This window comes from Macrobrachium nipponense, chromosome 9 (assembly GCF_015104395.2).
Source record: "Macrobrachium nipponense isolate FS-2020 chromosome 9, ASM1510439v2, whole genome shotgun sequence".
NCBI lineage: Eukaryota > Metazoa > Arthropoda > Malacostraca > Decapoda > Palaemonidae > Macrobrachium > Macrobrachium nipponense.
Genome location: NC_061110.1, coordinates 109,739,816 through 109,757,315, shown reverse-complemented (window position 1 = coordinate 109,757,315; position 17,500 = coordinate 109,739,816).

Sequence of the window (17,500 nt, the reverse complement as noted above, 5' to 3'; positions counted from 1 at the left end):
TCTTGCTTGTTTGTGTTCCTATTTTATTGCTATGTAATTTAGCCTCTCACTGGTTTTCAATACATTGAAAATGCAAAGTACCTGGACATAAACAAGATTATATCAGTGCATGTATAGAACTCACTCTCATGTAAGATGTTCGTACCATGCTCATACAAATAATGACTTGAGAATTATGTTTACTTCATTCGCTAATTACTATAATCAAACCAGACCGTCGTGAAACAGAGCAGATTTCAGATATTGATGCGTTCCCTTTTCCATTCGTTAAATTTCAATATAGCAGGTCGGGAAGGTAAGTAGTTTAACTATTGTTCTGTTTGCCATATAGCCCTGACTTTTAAAAATTAAAGACACTACGACATAAATGAAACGTCAAGACCTTAAGAGTGAATTAGAAATCCACCAGTGTTTCAGATGGGAAATAAAATGCAACTGCCATGCATATTTTCTATTATTCATTGCAGCGTAGAAATGAACTGACTTAACGAAGGCAAGAAAGCTACAATATATTATCGTAATTGTATCAAATGAAAGCCGACAGAAAATAATTTAAAGCTTATGAAAACGGTTATGTTATTACCCAAAAGAGAAAATTCAGTTTGGGATGACAAGTTACTCGAAGTGAAAGAATAAACTTGATTACTTGGTACACGTATAAGATAGAATATGAAAGAGTTCACCAATGTAGCTATTTACCCCTACAACAAGCACTACAGCATCAACAACTGTAAGTTATAAGGAATGATCAACAGGAAGATTTTGCGATCTCGACAGGATTAAAGTACCCCGAATAGAGAGATGCTGAGATTAACAGGGAACGGATTAGAAGTCTCGAGGCATGGTCGCTGATGACAGCCATGTTTTCACCCAAGGTATATATACCTCTAAAATTTATTACTGAGCCCGTGCTGGCATAAGGCCGGCTTAATCTCCCACAACAGCAACAACAGCAAATAGAGCTCACAAACAGACATCCTTTTAATAAGTTATATTATGAAGCTTCGGGGATTCAGAATTTTGTTATTTTCTAAATGACATACCACAGTTACGAGCTTCCGATCTAGAGCCTTTGTCGAAAAATACATAAAACGAATGTGGTGGATAGAGAGAAATATTTGTACCGAAAACCAGAATATTTCAGTTATATCAGGACAAGTTTGAATGACCGACCATAGCCTTGTGGCCGTTTGTGAAGCTGGTGTTCGGATTTCCAGGGTTTCATAACATGGTGGCAAACTCTTTGTGTGCCATAAATTGAGTTCCCGGATGAACGGAGTGGTCGTGGCTGATACCATACAAATATTGTAAATATTTTTCAGTTTTTATTGTTATTTTGAGAATGAAGAGTTGTCATTCAACGACGTATTGCACAGTAATTTACATAGAACCTAATTTCCTACGGTAAATATGAGGTTGCATTATTTTTCATCTCTATTTTTTGTCACAAAATGCTAACATACATACATACATACATACATACATACATACATACATACGCGTAGAAAAAATCACAGTAGATGCACGTGACTTCATTAAATAAGCGAATACCACAGGAAAATGATAGGCAGAAATCCAAGCGCTTTCGTCTTTACACGGCCACAAACCTAAACATAGATTTAACCCTAACAGAAACTACAACGTATCCATATAGTCCAAAACATGTAAAAACTAAATATATTAATTTTGTTGCTTATATTTATCTACAACGGCTGTGAAGCTGATGTCTATCCATGGCTATAAGATGACCAGAACTTTGTTGTCATATCGTATTCAAGCAATATTCAGTCATGTTTCCTATCTATTATTTTGTCAGAGAGAGAGAGAGAGAGAGAGAGAAGAGAGAGAGAGAGAGAGAGATCTGTCGGTATACGATTGCTTATTTTCTAACTCTTCAACCTCCTGTTATACTTTGTTTCAGATTTCCTTGCTCTCCAATTTATCTATGCCTACGATATTAACAAATCAAGATATCTGTAGAAAGGAGAATGGCCTCAGACATGTACAGCGACCATCGAAAGTGTCCCCTGGGGAGGATCTAAGCGGCTTATCCGTGGATTTAAACGGACGTGGAACTTTTTGAAATATTGGCAACAGCTCCAAAATGTGTGCCATGTTGATAGAAAATCTGATTCTGTTTCTTGTTATTGCTTAAAAAAAACTTGATCAAAGTGAACCTATGTAATTGAATTAGAATTCTGCGTAAAGGAAAAGATGATATTTGATATCTGTAATGGGAGAAAATGTTTTATCTATGTTGTAGTTATAAATTTGGCAGATATGCGGAGTAAATACACGTGGGAGGACCCAAAACAACACCGCCAGAGAGCTCTGGTCATTTTGGAAATACTGTAAGACACTGTGAAGGAATGTCTTAGTAAAGACGAAAGCTCTTGGATTTCTGCTATCATTTTCCTGTAGTATTCGCTTATACATACATACATATATATCAATTCAAGCTACAAATGTCCTTTAATATCTAAATTCACTTTAACCTCCCAAATGATATATTTCATATATGTACCGCCAAGAACGGGGAATTTTTTAATTGATAATAATTTCGTCCCCCATGGGGATCGAACCACCGTCCAAGGTGGACGGGGACGAAATCAGGACAGTCAGTGTTATGAATAATTATCACATCGATATATAAATGGATCACGGTTCGATGTGATAATTATTCATAACAAAAGCTACGTGCTGTCAAAACGCTCGAATTGGCCAACATGGTAGACGGGGTTCAGATCGATCTATTTGTACGAAAGAATCCCAGACTCGAGGGTTCTGATTGTAAGTCAGATCGACTATGAGCTTACTAAGGATGGGGGGCGTCTAAAAAATTGGTCTGATCTTTGGATAGCGTTCATGACTTGTCCAAAATGGATTTCGTACGTCCACTGGATCGGTCTCGATAACCCATGGACAGAAATTATATCAATTAAAAAATTCCCTCGGGTGAGGTACATATATCGAAAATATCATGATTTGGGCGGTAAAGTTGAATTTAGGGGGGACGATCATTAAAGGCACATTTGTAGCTTGAATTTGATATATAAATAAAGGATCACGGTTCGATGTGATAATTATTCATAACAAAAGGCTACGTGCTGTCAAACGCTCGAATTGGCCAACATGGTAGACAGGGTTTCATATCGATTCTAATTACGAAAGCTCCAGATCGAGGGTGATTTGTAAGGTCAGAATCGATATGAACTTATAGCGTCTCTGTTGGCTGATTGGATAGCGTCACTGACTGTCCTGATTTCGTCCCGTCCACTTGGACGGTGGTTCGATCCCATGGGGGGACGAAATTATTATCAATTAAAAAATTCCCCTCGGTACATATATGAAAATATATCATTTGGGAGGTAAAGTGAATTTAGATATTAAAGGACATTTGTAGCTTGAATTGATATATAAATGGATCACGGTTCGATGTGATAATTATTCATAACAAAAGGCTACGTGCTGTCAAACGCTCGAATTGGCCAACATGGTAGACTGTTTCATATCGATTCTAATTACGAAAGCTCCCAGATCGAGGGTGATTTGTAAGGTCAGAATCGATATGAACTTATAGCGTCTCTGTTGGCTGATTGGATAGCGTCACTGACTGTCCTGATTTCGTCCCCGTCCACTTGGACGGTGGTTCGATCCCATGGGGGGACGAAATTATTATCAATTAAAAAATTCCCCTTCGGTACATATATGAAAAATATATCATTTTGGGAGGTAAAGTGAATTTAGATATTAAAGGACATTTGTAGCTTGAATTGATATATAAATGGATCACGGTTCGATGTGATAATTATTCATAACAAAAGGCTACGTGCTGTCAAACGCTCGAATTGGCCAACATGGTAGACGTGGTTTTCATATCGATTCAATATTCGAAACGTCCCAAAAGTCGAGGGTGATTGAAGGTCCCAGAATCGATATGAATTATAGTCTGTTGGGCTGATTGGTAGCGGTCATGATGTCCTGATTTCGTCCCCGTCCATTGGACGGTGGTTCGATTCCCATGGGGGGACGAAATTATTATCAATTAAAAAAGTTCCCCTTCGGTACATATAAAATATATATTTGGGAGGTAAAGGAATTTAGTATTAAAGGATTTGTAGCTTGAATATGGATATGATCGGTCACGTGAGAATTATTCTAACAAAAGGCTACCGTGCTGTTCAAACGTCGAAATGGCCAACATGGTTAGACGGGGTTTCATTCGATTAATTACGAAAGCTCCCAGAGAGGGTGATTTGTAGGTCAGAATCGATATTGATCTTTTTTATTAAAAAAGCGTTCCCCTTCGTTGGCTGATTCATAGCGTCATGAAAGTCCTGATTTCGTACCCCGTCATTTGGGACGGTAAAGGTTCGACCCCATGGGGGGACGAAATTATTACAATTAAATTTCCCCTTCGGACATATATTTGAAAAATATATATTTGGGAGTAAACTTGAATTAGATATAAAGGGACATTTGTGCTTGAATGATATATAAATGGCACGGTTCGATGCGATAATTATTTCATACATATATATATATATATATATATATATATATATATATATATATATATATATATATATATATATATATATATATATATATAGAATCTCAGATCAATTGGTGCCGACAGCTCTTCACTTCAGACTCGCCACATTAAGAGCACAGCTAGAAATGTCCTCTAATAATACTTGAGACGACGGGACGTTTTATTCTCTCTCTCCCTCTCTCTCTCTCTCTCTCTCTCTCTCTCTCTCGGCAATAATAAACCCATCACATAACCAGTCGTCTTTAATGAGAGATTTCACAAATAAAAAGAATGATATTTATTGCAAAGCTGATGATAATAACTGTTTGCATACCTGTCTGATGTCTTTTATGAATACGGTAAAGTGAACTGTTTGCCTATATCCCCCGTCTTTCATGAATAAGGTAAAGTAAACCGTAACCTATATCTCCCGTCTTTTATGAATAAGGTAAAGTAAACTGTTTGCCTATATCTCACGTCTTTTATGAATAAGGTAAAGTAAACTGTTTGACTACATTCCCCGTCTTTTATGAATAAGGTAAAATAAACTGTTTGCCTATATCTCCCGTCTTTTATGAATAAAGTAAAGTAAACTTTTAACTATATTTCCCGCCTTTATCGTTTAAACTGAAGAAATAGAAGTGTTTACTTGTCTCTACAGCTCTATGGCAATGGTGACTGTAAAATGAATTGAATGGGGGATAAGGACACGGCAAATGTCTTAAGTGACCTATAAAAGGAGAAATTGACTTTTCCTCGTCTTTCCTCAAGGCAGTTTCTTCTCCCGGTCCTCTTAACGACTTCCTCTTGGTTGCCCCCCCCCCCCACGCCCCACAACCCACCACCAAAAACAACCTCAAGCCCGATCCCCCCTACACTCTAGTCCCCTACTTAAGGGATAGTTCGTCGTCTTCCTTCCTGGACATATATACTCGCAAATGGGCTTTCTGATGTCTGTATGATAAGTACCTATCAACTTCTTTTATTTCCATTCGCTCCGAGATGCGTCGTTCAACAGCAATCAGCCCCCCCCATTCCCCCCCCCCCCTCCCCCCCCCCCCCTCTCTCTCTCTCTCTCTCTCTCTCTCTCTCTCTCTCTGATGACTTCGTTGCTGTGACACCAGGTATAGTTTATAACTAAATCTAACAACATATAACCTATAACTTCCTTCTTTCCCAGTTTCTAAGAGATGCGTCATTCTCTCTCTCTCTCTCTCTCTCTCTCTCTCTCTCTCTCTCTCTCGTAGCACAATTATAATATACAAATTATAATAGCTCGTTCAGTCCATGGTTAGTCAAGGTTCAATTATTTCTTGACCCTTGATCTAAATAACCATCGTCCGATAGCAAATATACTTCTTAAACTAAACAAACAAAAAACTTCTTTTAGTTTTCTTCTGAAGATTGAAAAAGAAACCCACAAAATCACTTTGTAACTTGTTTACTTCTAAGTAAAAGTAAATGTAAGTACTTAGAAGTAAACAAGTTACAAAGTGATTTTATGGGGTTTTTTTTCAAATATACTTCTGTTGACACAACAGGGTATTATGAATTTGGTTATTAATAAACCTCTGCCTCCCTCGGTGAAAATGCCGTCAAAATACCTACTATAACATTACTATATTCGTAGAGAGGAGTCCTCCCAAGGCTCCCATTTGTTTCTCTTCCCCAACTGGCGAGAGACCATTCATAAGATAATATAATAAGGTATTCTCTCTCACTCTCTGTTACTTTGTTTTTCTCTTGAATGCAGGAAGTAGGCTGGATCTCTCTCTCTCTCTCTCTCTCCCTCTCAGTCTCTGAATAATTCAAATAGAAAGGGTTGCTCATTTTCACTTCCTAGCTTTCATTTAAATAAATAAATGGGAGCATAGCCATTCTTCTCCATCTCTGTTGCTCTCGCGGAAGAAATACATTCATGGAAGATGGTTTTCGAATTCTGGATAGGAGGATATTTATATTTATTCATAAAACAAACCGTAGATATATTGCTCTGTATAAATCTAGTGAAATCTAAATATAAAATTCTACAGGAGAACGTGTAAAAGTTGTGACTGTTGTTGTTAAATCAACTATGAAACTATATTCTAAATGTATGAAAATAATGTTTATTATATATATATATATATATATATATATATATATATATATATATATATATATATTTTACATTACTAGTATTTACAGTATGATAATGTTAGTTTTATCTGTTTAATATTGTTCACCTGGGTAAAAGTCTGGTTATCTTATTATCATTGTTGTTAAGAGGTGACGGAAATATCAAGATCAGCAGTCAAGTGCAAACTCTATCAAAATTAGCGAACTGTATTTTAGGTTGTCTCGAAGTGCCCCTACAGAGCAGACAACAACCGCCAGAGGATGTTTTGGGCCCTCCAAGTTTTGGGCTTTTCCAGACACCCCCTCACCCCTCCGCCGCAGCCCACCCGCTAATCCACCCATCTCCCACCGCCTAACCTCGTTTGTGAGTCAGCGTTGACCCACGAATTCTAATCTTGGTGGCCTTGTACTGAAGGTGACTGACGGCCCGACTGATAACCCATACCTGCTATAAATCCATTCATTATCCCTTGGTACTTCCTAGACATCGGGCGCGAGATATCAGTTCTTCGTGTGTAGTCCTCAGTGAAGTGATACGTTACATTTTATTGGAAGCTGCTCTGCTCGTACGCCCGAGATCTCCTAGGTCAGTGTCACTCTTTATTGGAGAGACCATAATTCTCGCTTTTTTTCACGTTTTAAAAAAATACTTTGAATACCCGTTTTGGATATTTTTTAGCAATGTTTATATATATATATATATATATATATATATATATATATATATATATATATATATGCATTGAGCTAATTCGCTCTACCTCGGAATTGACATATTTTCATATATGTTAACCGGAGGGGTATTTTTGTTTTTAGTTCATAAGAAATCATCTGTAGCTTAATAGCTTGTATATGAATTACGATGATGTGACAAAATTCACACAGAAACACATATATATGCATATATATATCACATTTGTTTGCATATACCTTACATTGATTTTATTTATTTGTTCTCTTCAATGGCTTGTTAAGGTTTACCCTTGTGCATGAGCTAGGCGCCATATATAGCCTGAAAATTATGCACATAATTTTCCACTATGGACTTCCTCATTGTTATGAATTGTAGGGATTTTAATGCCATTTGTTTTTGACTACTATTTATTAGCATTTTGGAGACGATTATCACCCCAGTTTGGGTCGTTTAGTATTTTGGTGGCATTTTTACGTATAGCCTAAGCTCGAGTATATTTTCATATTCATAGTTCTTTATGAATACAAATGTCTTGGATACCGATATGCTCATTTCACCGTTTGGAATTTCCTCCATAATCATTAAGCAACTGCACCATGAGAATCGATATTAAATAAAGGTACGAGACTAGACTCATTGAATGCATGTAAATAAATATAATGCTTACACTTGCCGCGCTGTTAGAATAAATGAAATCTCGCTGTGGTTTGGAAATATATCAAAATAACTAAAATTCACTGCAGTTTTCAAGACCAGTTGATTTTAGAATAAGTGAATTTTAACGTTTTTTTTTTTTTTTTTTGTTTTTTTTTTTTTTTGGGGGGGGGGGTGCTTTGAAACTGGCGAATTTTAACTTTTTTTTTTTTTTTTTTTTTTTTTTTTTTTTTGTTTTTTTTTTTTTTTTTTTTTTTTTTTTTTTTTGAAACATGAAAGATACGTCTTCTAAATTTCCGTTTGGAAAACTAACGTAAAATTCTTACTGATGACACGCAGAACTGCAAAGCGAGACATGACATTCGAGCTTATAAATAGTCATTTCACTAATACTTTGGTCTTTAATCTTCGTTCCTTTGACAAGCATTTTGCACAATATATAAGCCTGAATACAGCTGACGCCCAACGCAACGTATGCTCGTTCTTGTGCTTCAAGAAAATGAACGTATCTATCTATCTATATGAAATTGTAATAGCAACATGGCTTCTTAACTTTTCAAATTATTTGCTCTTTTTTTGGATACGCTTGTCAAAGAACTACCACGGCTGATTGCACTAATCGCCGACGGTATATTTGCCGTCTTTTCTTTATGTTTAATGATTTATTTGTACAGCTTTTTGTGTTCTTTACTTTTCTTCGTAAACTGCTTATAGTTTCCGAACAAGAGGGCCGCAGTATACCTATATATATAGATAGATATGTAGAATCTATTCTTCATTTTTATCAGATGCATATGAACTGTATTAGCCACAATGCCCTCTTAACCTCTCAAATTCTTTGCTCTTTTTTGGATACGCTTGTCATTACAAAGCCTTGAGCTCCAATGTCAAAGATATAAGAAGAAATCATGATGTCCGGAAGCGGGAAACGAACCCGTGACCCCATAATCAGGTCAGATCGACAAGGTGACCTCGTCGTGATTATGGTCTCGCGGGTTCATTTTCCGTTTCCGGACATCATGATATCTTCAAATATCTTTGATATTGGAGCTCGAGGCTTTGTAGTGACAAGCGTATTCAAAAAAAGAGCAACTTCATGAATTTTTTGTTCTTTTTTGGATACGCTTGTGAAACTAGTGAACTATATATATATATATATATATATATATATATATATATAGATATATATATATATATATATATATGTGTGTGTGTGTGTGTGTGTGTGTGTGTGTGTGTGTGTGTGTGTGTGTGTGTTCGGAAACTATACAAGTTTACTATCAAAATGGTGGCCATAAGGGTGAAAGTAAAGAACACAAAAAGCTGAACAGATCATTAAACAAAGGAAAGACGGTAAATATACCGGTCAGCGATTGGCGGAATCAGGCCGTGGTAGTTTCTTTGACTGTCTGAAATTTTATCTCTTTGTGTATGTGCATATGTGTATGTGTTTGTCTATAAAATGCAGATATATGTACACATGCTTTTTATACTTGCTATTATTGCAAATAATATCTTGGTCCTTCAGTACTCTGACGAGAGCTTCCTTCGATGAAGTCGTAAAAAATGCACAATTAGTCCATTTTATTAAAACCATAACATGACGTTCCTCACTGGCCTAAATTAAATTCATGATAGTCTTTCACGCAGCCTAAGATCGCTTAGGGTAGGGGGTGCCGGTCAGAGGGGTGGCTAAAGAATGCGTGAATGTCAAACGTTTCATTGTTATGATTAAAATTTTTCCCTCGTTAGAGCCTGCTCAAGTAACATTTTAAGTAAAAAACAAGGTCTATTCATTAAAAGCACATAATTTATTTTTCTAAAAAAACAAAAAGACATGGGATAATTTTTTTTGGCCGCTGCTACCACGTGGTCAGCGCGGGCATTTAAAAAGCCAGAAGGTCGATCCAAAAAACAATAGCACAGATGGTCACCTCAAGCAGCCATTGTCACTGGGCATTATGGGTAATCAAAGCGGAAACAGATCTCCCCATCGCTTTCTACGGGCCTACGGGCTGCTCTATGAGCAAAAGCCCGTTGGCATAAGACCAGCTTAATAATAAAATAAAAAAGCAACAACCATCGCCGATATCACTTTCAGGCCAAGCAAATGTTATAACATCAAAATACTTCGTTTTAGAGAAATAACAAGGGGGTCCCATTAGCTAATGTTACAATTATCTTTCTCTCCAATTTGATGAATGGTTTATTGAATTAACCTGCAAAAGCACTGAAAAAAATTCAATCACGTCAACAATAAATAACTGCTAGAATGGAATATGAACAATAATCCAGAGACTTTAGAAGCTATTCCTGCTGTAACAAAACACATTTCAATAGCGTTCAAAACAGTAAGAACTATCGAAACATCCCCAACGCTCTTTCGTTAGAAAAGGAAGTATGTTATAAATGACAGGTCTCAGGTAAAGCCATAAACAAAGTATTATAACCTCGTGGGTGAGATTTGAGAGGATCTGAGAATGCTTGAGACTTTCTTGTAAGTAATTAGCGGCGATGACACGTTTCCTATCTTTCCCAAGGAGGTATGTCATCCTAACCCAAGAAGGGACACTTTCAGGATTTACCACGAGGTTAAGATTAATCCTGGAAATGTACGCGTTTTAGCATATATATAAATATATATATAAATATATATATATATATTATATATATATATATATATATATATATATATATATATATATATATATATATATATATACCCATATATATATAAAGGAGCCCATAAAAACACCAAAATATAGAGAGGAAAGTAATATATTTTCAGAGACTGGCGCTGTCTCCCTCTTCATCTACCTCTATCATCTAAACCTGTTGTTACAGGACAATTTTTTATCAGTCATTCTATATATATATATATATATTATAGTATATATATATATATATTAATATATATATATATATAGATATATATATATATATAAATAAATAAAGATAAATGCCACGAAGGAAAAATAAACGAAGGAGTTTGCAAGATCTTTCGACTTAAAAGTCCTTTACTGAGCAGTATTCTGCTCATTAAAGGACTTTTAAGTCGAAAGATCTTGCAGACTCCTTCGTTTATTTTTCCTTCGTGGCATTTATCTTTATTTATGGATTTATCACGTTCCTAACTTTCGTGATTCAGTTATACATACATATATATATATATATATATATATTATATATATATATATATATATATATATATAAAGATAAAACGCCCATAAAACACTATTTTTAACGTTGCAACCATATATTACAGTGATCAGTCATGTAGCACAGAAGGAAGTGCTCGAAATATAAGGTTGCAACGTTAAAATAGTGTTTTATGGGCCTTTTATCTTCATATTATAGTGTTGTATTACAGTAATATATATATATGTATATATATATATATATATATATATATATATATACTATATATATGTATTATATATATATATATATATATATATATATATATATGTATGTAATATATATATATATATATATATATGTATATATATATATATATATATATATATATAATATATATATATATATATATATATATATATATATATATATACAGTGATCAGGAGCACAGAAGGAAGTGCTCGAAAATATAAGGTTGCAACGTTAAAAATAGTGTTTTATGGCCTTTTATCTTCATATTATAGTGTTGTATTACAGTAATATATATATATGGTATATATATGTATATATATATATATATATATATATATATATATATATATATTACTGTAATACAACATATAATATGAAGATAAAAGGCCCATAAAACACTATTTCAACGTTGCAACCTTATATTTCGAAGCACTTCCTTCTGTGCTCCTGATCACTATATATATATATATATATATTATATATATATATATATATATATATATCATATATATATATATATATATATACATATATATATATATACATATATATATATATATATATATATATATACATATATATATATATATATATATATATATATATATATATATATATATATATATATATATATATATATATATATATATATGTGTATATCAGCAAAATCCACAGGGAAAAATTTTTTTCCTGGTAAACAAAATCACGTGCTTACTTTTGTGATTTACAATGTATATATATATATCTATATATATATATATATATATATATACATATATATATAATATATATATACTTTGTATTGAGCCAGGTTATCACCCTTATTTCCTGAAATGTTTGAATTGTTTTATGAAGGTATGGCAGAAGTGTTGATCGCCTTTGAGTCCTAAACCTTTCGTAGCCAAATTTAGAGAATGCTGTGAACATGGCTGTTATCGGCGATGTACCGCAATCCTCGAGGACTTTCTATTTCAATCCGGCCCTGGTAATCCATCGGTTAATCCCTGCATTCCTATGCTCCGGGTACTTTTTAATCTGATTGTCAAATCTCCGTATTTATCGCCGATTTCATAAAGTGCTGTTGTTACTACTGTTGCTGTAGTGATAAATACTCCATCCGTTAAACTCTTACTAATATATAATATATATATATATATATATATAGTATATATATATATATATATATATATATATATATATATATATAATAATAATAACCCATAGAAAAGAAAGAGAACAGCTTTAGTTAAAAAAATACTCAATCGTTGTATATATTTTTCGAGAGAAGCTTTAGGCGAAAAATAATTTTGTTTTGTTTTTGTTTTATGTATTTTTCGAGAACAGTTTTAGATAAAGAAAAATACCATCAACCAAATACTCAAAAGCTCACAACAGTGAATGTGACTTAGAAACTGAGCAAAATTCTCAATCCCTGAAACTTTAAAACATCACTGATTAAAAGGAATTTTGTTCGTGTGAGTGTTTTGGACAGCAATACGGTTCTACAAAAGCAAAAGTCTTTCAAGCATTCTAAGATCGTTAGGGACATTCTATGATCGCTAGGATCCTTCTAAGATCGCTAGGGTCATTATAAGATCGCTAGGGTCATTCTATGATCGCTAAGGTTATTCTAAGATTGCTAGGGTCCTTCTAAGATCGCTGGGGTGTGGCCAGGAAAAGAATGCATCTCTGCCCGATCTAATTATCCTTTTAAATCTCGCCCTTGAGGGTAATTCCTTGTTTATGACTTTACCCGAGATACGTTTTTTTTTTTTTTTTTGTTTTTTTTTTTTTTTTTACCGTACTTCGCTTTCTAAAGTAACAACGATAAGCATACTAGTTTTTCTTCATTTGCTGTGCCTTTGGAAAATGATAGCCATAGATTTTAATTTAATAATAACAGTAGAATATGTTTAATGCATTAATAGTTAAGAGTTTGTGTGGGTGGTTCGGCGGGAATATATTCTAAAGAATCATTGTCTATTAAATTTTAGCAGTTATTTACTGTGTACGCGATTGTATTTTAACGATACCTTTCCAGGTTAAATAAACCATTCATCATAAAGGAGATAAAAATAATTTAACATTAGTTACAGGTCCTCCCCCTGTTCTCTATCTCTCTCTGAAATTAAATATTTTCTATGCATTATTAGCATCTCCTTGACCTGAGAGTGATGAACCACCGCCATCTTGAATTCAAGATGGCGGTGAATGAACCTGGAGATGGTGTATGGGAAACTGTTTCCGCTTTGGCTATCCCACGCAGAGACAATGGCTGCTTGAGGTGTCCTTGGACGTGGCCACCGTTGTTTTTGTTTCTGATCGAGCTGGACTGAAATTTAAATGCCCCTCCTGAGCACATGTCCTCGAAACTGAGGTTTGGTAGCGGTGGGCAAAAATTATGCCACATCTCTTTTGATTTTATGAAAGTGATTTAGGTTTGTAGGGAAAATATGTGAGTTCAAATATGTTTTCCATATTAGCTTTAAATATATATATATATATATATATATATATATATATATATATATATATATATATATATATATATATATGTGTGTGTGTGTGGTGTGTGTGTGTGTGGTGTGTGTGTGTGTGTGTGTCTCAGTAAAGGACGTTTAACGTCGAAAGGTCTCGAAATCTATATCATAAAAGCCATGACGTTCGTAAACTGGCAACAAATAAACTGAGGCGAACGATTGTTGGTTGGTCCTTATCGCTAAATAAAGTAAGTTACCAGTCAGTCAGAATACACCATTAGTAATTTGCCGCACCCAAGTGTGGAGGAAAAATTTTGGCAGCATTACGTATGGACTTAGTTTTCAATTCATTATTATTATTATTATTATTTTTTTTTTTTTTTTTTTTTTGCTCTATCACAGTCCTCCAATTCGACTGGGTGGTATTTATAGTGTGGGGTTTCGGGTTGCATCCTGCCTCCTTAGGAGTTAGGGGTCCATCACTTTTCTTACTATGTGCGCCGTTTCTAGGACCACACTCTTCTGCATGAGTCCTGGAGCTACTTCAGCGTCTAGTTTTTCTAGATTCCTTTTCAGGGATCTTGGGATTGTGCCTAGTGCTCCTATGATTATGGGTACGATTTCCACTGGCATATCCCATATCCTTCTTATTTCTATTTTCAGATCTTGATACTTATCCATTTTTTCTCTCTCTTTCTCTTCAACTCTGGTGCCCCATGGTATTGCGACATCAATGAGTGATACTTTCTTCTTGATTTTGTCAAGCAACGTCACGTCTGGTCTATTTGCACGTATCACCCTATCTGTTCTGATACCATAGTCCCAGAGGATCTTTGCCTGATCGTTTTCTATCACTCCTTCAGGTGTTCGTAACCACTTTATTACTGCAAGGTAGCTGATGTTTTCTTGCACAGGCTCCATGGAGGGCTTTTGCTACTGAATCATGCCTCTTTTTGTACTGGTTCTGTGCAAGTGCCGACATTCGCTTGCTATGTTGGTTTATGGTTTCATTTTTCGTATTGCACTTCCTATATATGGGAGAGATGTTATTTCCGTCTATCGTTCTTTGAATATATCTGGTTCTTAGGGCCTGATCTTGTGCCGCTGTTATCATTCCTTCAGTTTCCTTCTTAAGCTCTCCCCTCTGTAGCCATTGCCATGTCTCATCGCTGGCTAGTTCTTTAGTCTGTCTCATGTATTGTCCGTGCATTGGTTTGTTGTGCTAGTCCTCTGTTCTGTTTGTCATTCTCCTGTCTGTATATTTCTGGGTCTTCGTCTACTTTTATTAGTCCTTCTTCCCATGTACTCTTTAGCAACTCGTCTTCACTGGTTTTTAGATATTGCCCAAGTGCTCTGTTCTCGATGTTGACGCAGTCCTCTATGCTTAGTAGTCCTCTCCCTCCTTCCTTTTGTGTTATGTATAGTCTGTCCGTATTTGCTCTTGGGTGTAGTGCTTTGTGTATTGTCATATGTTTCCTGGTCTTCTGATTATTATTATCATCATTATTATTATTATTAAGCTAGCTACACCAGGAACAATACCAGCTGAACACCAGAGACGACCCTGGCCTGACATTGACCTCGCTTATGGAATAATATCAACACCAACGACAAACAACCCCTGCTTGACTTTGACCAAGGCCAACAGTATTGTCAAGCAAAATCTTGTTCTAAGTAAAATATCACATTTAGCATTATTCAGTTTTATTCCAATATCAATATATTATTATTATTATTATTATTATTATTATTATTATTATTATTATTATTATTATTATTATTATTATTATTATTATTAAAAAATCCTCTTAGTAGCACGGGTCTTCAAATGGATAAACAAATCCACAGTTATGTAAATTTACATATATTCAAATTTAAAACTTTAAGGATAGCTTTCGGGAATCTGTTTCTTTCCCTTTTCAATATGGACGGATACCCGAAAGCTATCCTTAAAATTTTAAATTTAAATATATGTACATTTACATAACTGTGGATTTGCTTCTCCATTATCATTATAACGGCCTTTTTAGATGCATCAAAGTACTGATCTCTGATTTAAAAGTTAGAGAAATATCGCCATTCAAAAAGTAATAAAAACACTAGAAGAAAAGGCTTAGTTTTCCGGTCGGACAAGATCAATGAACTCGACGGGATAACTGGCAACGTGGCACAGGTCGCCAAAATGGAATTTTTGGTCCGACATGCCTGCATAGCATCTGCCTCTCCTATTAAAGTGGTTAACGCTTGGTATTTCTTGGTTTATAACCACATTCCTGTTTCTATCACATTTATTATTGCCATTTTGAAATCAGGCATCCTGTTTTTTGTTTTTTTTCATCATATTTACAATGGGAATTTTCTCGTACTTCTTTGCCCATTCAGCTATTATTGCCTTTATTTTTGGCGATATTTTCACGAAATGTAGCTTCCACAGCGCTACCTGATAGCTCTCTGAAATTTTTGTATCTTATATTTTCGAAGTTTAATATGGGTCTCTATAGCACGCCTTAAAAGATCTAAGAGCAAAAAAAAAAAAAAAAAAAATAATAATCAAAGCTATTCTTTTAGCACACAATCTATGGCCTTTATCCAGTATTAGTCTTGCGTTACAAGGTCATTCAATGATGTATCAAATATTGAATCAAAATCCAATTATACCATCGTTTACACGTTATCTTCATTGTATGTCCAAGAATCATTAGTCTCTAAAAGAATACTGCTATTTCCCTGAAGTGTCTTATCCTGAGCGTTTATTCCACCTATAGTAAAATGCATTTGCATTCATCAGATATATATATATGCATGACGTCATACGGAGTCAATTCACCCTTTTTGAGATGTGCTACTCATGCCCATATTTTAGTGTAAAATATTGGTTATGTATTTTTAAATACCTGAATCTTAATTTTCTATTTTTGACATCCTGACCAGCATATAATTTTTGGGTATTACGAGCATAGCGACTCAAAAGGGGTAAATTAAGTGTTCCTTGGGCTAAGAAAAAGAATAATATTGCCAAATAGAATTCACATGTACAGATGCACGCCAGAAAACTGGGGAATTTGCGCGAGGGGGGGTGGGGAAACAATCTCCTTAAAAGAAATCTAGAACTGTTAAGAGCTGGTAATTCGACGTGCTACCCAATAGTAAAATAAAGTTTTTCATTTTATGTTTACATTTATTTAAATTTTCTCGTGTACTAAAGAATCCATTACATTCTGAAATATATCTCTAGGTCAAATTTCAGGCGATTAAATTTATAAATGATACCAGAAGTCATTAAATAGCGGAATATCTTTTTAAGATTAGTCAAGAAAGCCAATAGTTAGTTTCTTGATTTTACCTTTGTATTAATATTCGAAGTATAATATTTGGTTTTGTACAATTCAACACAAAAAGTCTTTCTGTGTATCAGCGAAAAACTGACAAAGAGAGGCAATTTAGGGACAGAGGCTACAACAAATTTGGGGATAAAAAGTCTAAACATTTATTAACATACTTAGAAGTTTGGATAGGAAAGAGTTCTCAAAATTTTTTGTTACATTATTTCTATTATCTTTATTCATGATCTTATCCTACATCATAAATTTATATTATTTTCTATTTTCTATCATATCAATCGATGGTGGG